The sequence below is a fragment of the Scatophagus argus genome, chromosome 22 (assembly GCF_020382885.2).
Source record: "Scatophagus argus isolate fScaArg1 chromosome 22, fScaArg1.pri, whole genome shotgun sequence".
NCBI classification, from domain to species: Eukaryota; Metazoa; Chordata; class Actinopteri; family Scatophagidae; genus Scatophagus; species Scatophagus argus.
Window position 1 is genome coordinate 8508172 of NC_058514.1, and position 10432 is coordinate 8518603.

Genomic DNA, 10432 nt, shown 5'->3' on the forward strand with positions numbered 1-10432 from the left:
GCCAGCAATAAAATTATGTTTAAGAAATGCTTTTTTAGGTTGTTGTTTTTATCGGGTGGGAAACTTGTCAAATTTAAATATATTTAGATTGAAAATACTGTAATCAACTCAGGTTCCTACAATCTCCCAAATCCCAGGGAAAATAAATGCAGAGGTTGGGACCTCTTTATTAGCCATAGCCCTGACATTTCTGTGGTGCATGACTTGTGAAATGTTTCGTTGGTGCGAACATAAAAGAAAAACATTTCTTTTGTAATTATACAGGAGAATTTTTCAAGATATCAATAGAGCTTTATACTCTAATCAAGAAACATTAGTATCTTAATAAAAACAAAATAAATCAAAACAAAAGTGAAACACAAAAGGGATTTAAAGACACATCACTTTGAAAGTTGAAGGTTCAATCCAAACACAGTGGGGTGTGAAGCACAAATTCTGAAATCAACACTGCAAACTCCCCAAAAATATGATAAGAATGCCATATTAGTCATAACCCTACAGCCTTGGGGACTCAACCCTCCTCACACTATCAAACCTCAGGTCCAGTATTAATGTCAGCCGTGACTGACAAATAAAACCTGGCCTCTTATAATCTCATGTATTTGTCATGATGCAGTCAGCCGTGACATTTTTATTGCACTTTTATGGGAGTTTTCTTTGGGAGTTCCATGTTTCAAGTTCCTGTTCCAATATAATGGTACAATCTGTCTTGTTTTATTTGTTGAAGTAAAGCTGTAACACACCACAAATGTTTATCTTAATGTTCAAAGATCAGAAAAAGAAGTCCAGTGGTTGCTTGAACTGAGCACTATTATGTTACTTCTATGACCTCCTAGATTCTAGTTTTTGCATCTTGGATGTGGGTGTTTTTGGGCTAAACTGCACACAGTTAGCTCTGTGGAAAGTTCCATCTGATCGAGTGTGTTGAGAAATCAGTGATCGACTTCCATCATGGATTGAATCTTTCATAACTGAGGTCATTTTCAGTCTGAAGAGGTGTGGGAAAAAAAAGCATGGACGTATTTACAGATGTACTCATTATATCATTTAAGAACACATTTGAACGTATTTTTCCTACAATATTAGAGGTTTGAGAAAATTTGGTCCCAGTGCTGCAAAAGTGACTAAACACCACACCCAACTGCTCCTCTTGACTAAACACTTTAGAGTCCAGTCCGTCTCAGGTCGTATCTGACGGCACTCCCATGCTGTTGCAGGGGCCATGTCATGTTAAACTCATAATTTCAGGTGAATGAATAATGGCATCCCTTCCCTTTCAACCACTTCACAGGTGGAGTTTTAGTAGTCAGAAACTCTAACTGCATTGCAAGCAGTTGTAGCTGATTACATCCAGTCGCTGTTTCAGTTACGTAATTTCAGAAACTGCGTGGGCTACAGTAGATAATCTAATGATAGTTTAATGGTGTCATAGCAGAGTGCAAGAGTTTAACATCTTCCTTTAGCCTTAGTTCAACTTTGACCTGCTGACTGAGGATGACCCACATGTTGCAACTTCCCGGATAACATCTAAAGCCAAATGAATTCCAGGAGACAAACTTTGATCAAAGAAAAACGTTGATCATGTGGGTCAAAGAGTGAGACGGTCCACTCGTTTGTGAAGATAATCAAATGTTGCTGTCAGTGATTCTTTATCTTATCTGACAGCCTACTTTCAGTCAATACGCTGCCAAAATGTGACAACCTAGAGATAATGCTATAATTACGTTAGACAAATCGTTTTACGTGTAGTTAGCTGGCAAGGAGTATATTTGAAAAGCATCAGATGGCAGTACTAAAGAACATACAGCAAATATTAAATCTAATAATAAAGTATTTCTTTCTGGAAAAGTATTTTTAACCATGAGACATGCCAGATATGCACAGACTACATAGTCTCTCACATAGAGGAGGGGTCACCACTTACTGATCAACACACACATACACACTCTTACATTACAACACACTCAAGCAGTAAAGAAAACGCTGACTGTTTTGTTTTTTAAGTTTTTATTATTCTTAGTGTTGATTCAAAATATTTGCCCATCAAACACAAACTGGAGCCGCGTGACATTTCACCCAGACACATCAAAGTGTGAAAAAATGCCAGAAATGCAGAAGTTAAGCAAAAACATGGACTGAATAACATGAACGAAAGCAAATCATCCGAGACAAACATCAAAAGTCAAACCATCACAAATAACAGTTTCTAAAATGTCACTACAGCTACATAAAACAGTACAAGCATACATGATAATCTAACTTTTCACATTTTGTGGAGATATTCATGTCCCCCTGAGGATGAATCCCACTGACATCAGTAATCCCTTTTCTTTGCATTTAATCCCACCGTGACGTTGACATTTGTGTTTGTTATAGAAAACTCTCAGCAACTGTTGGACGGCTTGTCACAGAATTTGCTTCAGACAATCACGTTCCCCTCGGGATGAATTGTAATAGCTTTGGTGATCCTTCAAGATTTCAACTAGTCTCATTATTAGGTCAAAAAAATTGGTTCAGTGCCATAGTGTAGGATTATCTTTTGACTACCTTTGCCTTATGAATACCTTCAACACAAATGTCTAGTCTCAGATGTACTTTGCTTTCAGTAGTGCAATTCAGCAAAGCTCCCACTTCTTAACCCTGATAACTAATTTTCGTCCATATTTCTCCCCAAGTAGCAAACATATCTTGAGTAAATTACCCTCCAGATAACCCGGACATTCCTCAGCATTGATTAACAAAAAAAAAAAAAAAAATCACTACATACACATGTCATGTTATCATTTTATCAACAGTGCTTATCTCCTGAATGTGGTGTGGATACAATAAGCCTGTAGGTCATCGTGTTACTGGAAGCCAAACAGCATCATCATCTTGTTTTAGCAGGGCTCTGCTGGAATTACACTGATGTGACGGTGATGCGATGACTTGATGTGGATGATATGATGAGATGATGGTTTGAGACCATAACAAAGGTAAAAAATAATATGTAAAATACGTATTATGAGGATACATAAACAAACAAAAACAGACTTCCATGCAGACAGTCGACAAAGGGAATAATGAACATGGACTGCTATATATAGTTCAGGTAAGAAGTGATCAAAGTCCAAAACTGATTTGGGAAAAAAAAAAAAAATCAGGTTAGAAGTTAGTCTGAACATTTTGGACAAGGTTTACTACAGGATTACCACAGTTTTAGAGGATTTATGTCAATGGTCCCAGGGGTTGGGGAGACCTGTTAGAAAATTAATATATTTATAGAATTGTAATGTCATTTACGTATGATATATTATGGTAATTTATAATGGACTAAAATTAGTATCTTGGTCCCAAAAACAGATGCTCAGTCATATTAGAATCTTAAGGGGATCCGTCACCTTAGAGGAAAATAAATCTTTCTGTCATCATGCTACTTGAAGTGGTTTATCATCATCTTCTTGCAGGGGAAAGGAAAGCAATTAAGAGGTCCTCTTTTAGCCGAGCTGTGAGGGAACAGAAGGATCCAGTTTCTCCTGGCTGGCATTGAGACAGATGGATGAACGAAGGAGCCAGAACTGAGCGTCTGCCTATCGCCGTCCTCACTTTATCAGGAGAGTCAAAGGACATCTGCTTCCTGACAACAGGTTCACACACACACACACACACACACACACACACACACACACACACACACACACACACACAAACAAACAAACAGAAACTGCTACACACACAAATAAACATGTGATACATATTCAGTCCTTTATATACACAGCCATCCTGTGCACATGTGTAGTTACATCTATACACATACACACACACACACACGCACAGACAGCATAATCTGCCCGTGATCCACTCGGTGATTGTAGCCAACTCCGATTACGCGTATAAAATCCTGAGCTGATTAGCTCACCCTTAAGTCTCTTCTTCTTTGACCTCCATGGCGAGCCCTCAGACATGAGGCATGTGAGCCGATGGCTTCTTGCCAGAAGGGGAAAGTTAGAGCCACAAAGCTAAAACGCCTTCTAACACTTAATTCTGATCAAGATGAAGACAATGAGGCCCCATTTATTCACTCCTAAATTCAGTGAATAGATAATCGTGCAGTAGCTATCAGGCTAAGTTTAGATGGGGCCATCTGTTTTCCCATAATGTCTCTGTCATTAGACAGCAGTTTAAAATGAAGCGTTAGTAAACTCAGCTTACCTCTACCCCATATTCACTATGACAAAGATAGTACAGTTGCCTGCAGATACACAGGGTGAGGTCAGCGATGATGAAATGAGTTTCTGACTGCCTTCCAAGGCCGCTAAGATGGATGTGAACGGCTGTGACAGTTGAATATAGAGACTGCGACGCCTCCTCAAATTGATCCGTGCCCTCCATGAAGGTGTTTCTCCACCACAGTAGCAACTGAGGGCTCAGAGGGACCCGAGTCTTCGTCCTGACATGACAAAGATAACTTTACTCTATCCTAGACTGAGGCAAAGCGGTTGTATTTAGTTTATTAGCTAACTGCCAGCCTTAATCCAGGGTCAGAATGCCAGTCCTGGATCAGAGCTGAGTTTGCTAACTGATGTGAAATGCTAACCAGCAGCAATGCAAGCTTAATGTCAACCAGCTGTGTGGTGGTTAACTGTACATAACTTCATGCCATTAAGCTGCCTACATGCCAGTAAGTGCAAGCCTCAAAGATACAATCGTACAGGTCAAAAAGGCTTTTTGTGCGTGTTGGACAAAGTTTGGAAAATCATCAATTCACCTAACAAAAACAGATTTTGTCTATAACACAGAGAGCATATTTGGGGAATGCATATTCATTATTTTACACTCTCCATCCTTCTCCAACTCTGTCTGTCTGATGTTTGCTTCTCGGTAGGTAGTGCAACTTTATGAAGAAGATCTGAATGACACCAGCATTTTTCATGTCTGTGGAAAACAACTCACATCAACGTCTCTCTTCACAGACTCTTCAGCAGAATAAATACAGGCCTCAAGGCTGCAGATACAAGAAAAGTATTCTAGTTGTGAGGGCTGAAGGACACAATGGAGGCATGTTGGTGCACACAAAAGTATGTTATTATGATAGCTGTGGGTAAAATAGACTCAACGTGGGTAAACATCACTTAGGGATTAAGTGGCTGGTGCAATCCGAGGGACAAAGACGAATATGGTTGGGGTCATAGCTTATTTTTTCAATCGGCAGATTAATTCAAAGAAGCAAATATAAAATATATCTTTAAAAAATATATGTGCAGACTGTTCTAAAAGCAGAATAAGACTTAAGTCTGTAATACCATTAACTACTGCTGCTCAGACTGTTGAGGCTACCTGCGAGCAAATGCTGCTTTCACAATGATGCCTCTGTCTCCTCGAGGTAGAACAAAAACACAGACACTCTATAATCATGTGAAGATTAGGCTTTAAGGGGCATAAACAAAGCCAGACAGTGACAGTGTGATTGTCAGGATGTGGGAAAGTTGTCTGAGACCAAACCCTGCAGTGTTGATGACACACACAGGCTAAAATAAAGATATCTTTCACCTAGACAGGTGGATTAAGACTGAGGGCGAGGAAGTGCAGAAGATCAGACTTCCACACTCACCTGTGAGCTGTCACCCATGAGATCTGCTGAGAAGTTAAGTGCCTTGACTGAATAAAAACGGTTCACTCATAACATTCAAATTGGTGGCCTACTCATCTCACACTCATTTAAACTGCGCTGCTCCATAAAGATGAGACGAGGATGACCTTGGGTGGTGTTTAACGGAGAGAACAAATCACAGTTCGCCGACTGAAGTGCTGCTGTGGGAAACAAAACATGAAAGATTTATTGCTAAAACTGAGATAAACTGAATTTTTTTATAGCTTTAAGGGCTAGCATAAGGCGAAATATAACCTTTTAACATCAATGTTGAACTTTCACCTGCTTATGTGAGAATGAGGGCAAAACTTGTACACTTCACAAAGAAGCCAACTTCACAAAAACGTAGTTTATTTACATACTAGAAGTGACAGAAAAAGATCAGAAAAAGTCATCAGTTCTGCTAACACAAAAGCAAACAACCAATCAGCCGTTACGCTGTTCAGTAACATGTTTGGACAGGCCTCGTATTGTTTTGCCCTCATACTGGAGTTTGCAAGGAAATAAAGTAGGTGACATTGGATGGACTACATGAAAATCATTAACTGAATGAGTGCAATTCAGGCACCAATTTTATTTTCATACTCTTCAAGTATGTGAGCAAAACAAAACAAACCTGTCAGAACACAAGTTACTGGACAGCAGATGTTTTTAAGAAGTTGATCAAATCCAAATCCATCAATCTGTGGAAAGGCTGACAACACAGATTGACACTGATATACTGTAAAACTTTACACCCTGATGGTCTTGGCTAAGAAATTAAATAGAAATCTTGTTAATATACAATGTCTGCGCTATTCCACGTTAACTGTTCTGAGTATGTTGCCATATCTGATTGGTCTGACTGTTCTGGTTTTCAGTGTTGTTCTCTAACCGGATGACTGTTTGTTTAGCCCATGGTGACTCATCGTCTCTAGTTATTTTAGTTTATCTATTTCCTGGATTTGTTTTTATGTTAGCAGAATGCACGAGAGTCTCTAATCCGAAATGTTTTCTGTCGGTGAGCTGCTTGTTTGGCATTTCATTTTTGTTTTATTGCATGATTTAGCCTCTTTTCTTTATTGTCTACATGTTCCTCAGCTTTTTTCCCACCCACCCTCCGCGCTCTTGTCACGTCTCTCGTTTCCTTCGGAGGCCACGGGTATACAAAGCACATCGATTGTATGTAGTAAGATGAATTATAGTGTATATGTATATATATATATTAAGTCATTTTTTAAATACTATGTGACTGCAATTAGATTGATTGATTTGATAATATTATTAATGCTTAGTCACCTGCTCTCCTTTCTAAAGGCTGTCATTTTAGAATAGAGGTAGCAGAATCAATACCACCTAAAACAAGGCAACTATATAGCATTTATATAGACTGAAAAGATTATTTCCCAAAGTACAAAACAACTAAACTTTCAGCAGGAATTTTTACAGTAGAACAGAGTCGGGTGGTTTTACACTTTGTGTGACAAGCCTTTACTGAAAATAAACTTCAAAAAAAAGAAAAAACAAAAACTTGCAGAGGTACAAGGTTTTTCATCTGGCACTTACAGTAAGTACGTTGCACCATGGCGTGACGTGTGACGCGTCATTTAACACTGCAGCAAAACACTAGACATTTTCTATATGTCTCAGCAGAGTCTTTTCCTCATCCCTTCCCTGAGGTGTGGTGATGTTTTATGAATGAGCTGTTATGCAAGAAAAAGTGACCTGAATACAGACAGACAGAGAGGGAGGAAGGGAGGGAGGGAGAAGGGACTGAAGTATGGCTGCGATTCAAGTGACGTCACTGTGAAAGAAAAAGAAAAAAACCCAAATTGTATGATTTGTTTTTGTTGTGGTTGTTTGCAGCTAAATGACATCTGCTGTGGTTTAGGTCACTTCAGGTACTGTTAAAAATACATGTTGCATTTGCCAGTATAATCATGCTAAAGCTGGAGGTTTACTGGTGTTTATCAAAATGTTCAGGGTATAATCATCATAATGACCTGATAATAGCCAGCAGTGATTCTGTGGTCATCACAGAGTCTCTAAGCGTGTCAAGGAAACAGGGTTTAGGAGCATGTGAAAATCTATCACTAACCGCATTTGTGTTGAAAAGTAAAACTTACACCTTCCTGTCTGAGGCTTATTAGACTATGAGAGTGTGTTTGATTTGCAAAGTTTAAACATAAAGTACTGTGGTACCTACGTTCTGTTCAGTAATGATAGTCTGCCTACATGCCAAACGAATATGAAAACATTGTCCACCCATTATTGTCCACTCGTGTGGAAACTTGCCTTTAGTTTAACCGTAAGACATGCTGTAAAAATAAGACAGACAAACATAAATTCATATATTTGTATTAACGATTTTCTATTTTTGGTGCTCCCTTCATTTCTATGTCTGTGCTTCCTTCCCAGAAAGGAAATTCTTTTTTCATTTCAATGAGATCAAAAAGTCATGAATCAAACATCTGATAACATGCAGGTTTTAGTCCTTGGACTGAAAAATGCCATCTGGTTTGAAACATGAATGGTAACGGGGAATTTCTTATAGGTGGAATCAATGTTACTGAAGCTGAGAGGCCATTTTATCTATCTCAGCCTGGTGTCCCAATAATCTCTAGTCTGTGTTAATCCAATCTCACGGAAACCCGAAGTCAAACGCAACTCAGCCAAACCAGACAAAACTGTGAGCGTCAAAACCTCACTATCAGCACACTGTTTGACAAGTTATTGATTAGCATTGTCAGCACCAGCATTACTTATGTAGGTGTGACCCCTCTGGTACTGTAACATGTCACCTATTAATGCACGCTCGTGGGTTTATTCTCATGTCTGGGTGGTGGTGGTTTCCCTGCTCAGGCGTCACCAAGAAATACAGTGAGACTGTTAATTATTTACATTTAATCACTGCTGGCCGAGATGAGTCGCATGTCCTCATGATGATCATACTGTACGTACATTATGTGTGGATATGACGAGATCAATGCTCAGATATAATTATTTCCAGCACCTGAACACTGATCCAAACAAAACAAAGGGAGCAGAGCGTCAGGCCTGATTTATTTGCTTCATTAAGCTCAACGGCAGCCGCAGGGAGCTGTTGGTTAATAATCGTTACACATGTTTAGCTAAAGGAAACAGAAACCGGCTTGTAGATTCCTACCAGAAAAAAGTCTTTGATTTTGTTATGTGCCTGCAAAACGTGTGCCATGTCAGCACTCCTCAGTGAGGGGAAACAGTAGGAGGTGAGAGGAAAAAAAAGACGAGAGTCCGGGCTGATAGCTCAGTGTTTGAGTTGGCATGGAGGAGCAAAAATGCATGAGGAATGACGGAGGAGGGATCCTGTGTATTTACCCTAACGCAATATGTTTTACAATACATGCCATCATTTAACTGTTAAATGATACAAGTTAAAAACTGTTACCACTACCAGACATACAGACAGACTGGTATCATCACACATTCATCATCTTATTCCAAATATATGACTGGCTCGATGTTTGAGTCCAAAGAACCCGTCCCTTACACATGGGGGCCCCTGTAAGCATGCAAAGGCACACACACACACACACACACACACAAACAGAGAGAGGCACATGCATATATAAACACTGCCTGTTATAGAGTGAGAACTGGGATGTGGAAGGATGGCCAAGCACAGACTGTTCTCTTTAAGGATGTAAAATTCACAGCAGCAGAGAAGGAATCCCTGCCATTCAGAGAACACAAAAGTCACTAAAATGTAAAATGTATGGAAAGTGTACTGTATTAGAAATAAATCTCCACAAATTACCCAGTTTCCCACATTTACAAGCTGTACTGATGTTTAACAGGTATAATGTTCACCAGCTTCACTTAGCATGTTTGCACTGCTATCATCCACTAATCAGAATTCAACACAAAGCAGATATTTCCTTAGAAACTGAGGTACTGAACAAATGAATGAATGAATGAATGAAGGATACTGTAGTGCTTATAGTGCCTGCATTAAGATTCCACTGCAGCTGGCTTGTGTAACATCAGCAATAAAGAGCACCTTTACCCAGTCAAACTCATGAAAAAGTCCAAGAGATGTTGAATGAGACTGAAGAATTTTCCGAAAAAGGTGTTGTTAAAGGAGGGAGGCTCTTTGGGCTGGGTGTCTTTAGTTTTACGCATGGGAGAATAATAAGGATGGTTACATAACATCAGGAGGGTACAGGTGAGAGGGTTCTCACTGCAGTCCCCCTCCACTTCATCTGCAGAGGGAAGGAGAGGAGAGGAGACATGAAGTGGAAGGATGGGGGAGGAGGAGGAGGAGAAGGAAGATAGAAGAGGATGAGAGGAGATGAAAGCGAAAGGAGAGGAGAAGGAAGAAAAACTAGAGATGAGAAGAGAGAATGAGGAAAGAGGAAAGGAAAGGAGAAGGAGATGAGGGGAAGTGGAAGGAAGAAAGAGAGGTCAAGATGAGAGGAGGAAAATATGGCAGGATCAGGGAAAAGAAACAGGACAGTAAGAGGAATGGAGAGGAGGACAAGAAAGGAGGTCAAAAGAAGAGAGGAGAAATGAGGCAAGGAGAGGAAAGGGAGGAAACAATGAAAGGAAAGCAGCAGAAAAAAGAGGAGGGGAAATGAAAGAAGAGTAAGAGGGAAAAAGAGTGGAGAAGAGCAAAGAAAGTGGGAAAAGGAGAGGTGGAAGAAAGGAGATGGGGGGTGAAAAAATGATGGAAGAGAGGAAAAGAAAAAGAGGAATTTAAGATGAAGTAACTGCAAAGAGTACAAAGGATGAAAGGAAAGCAAGTAAGAAGCAGGGGAACGAGAGATGTGAAAAGAAAAGGAGCAG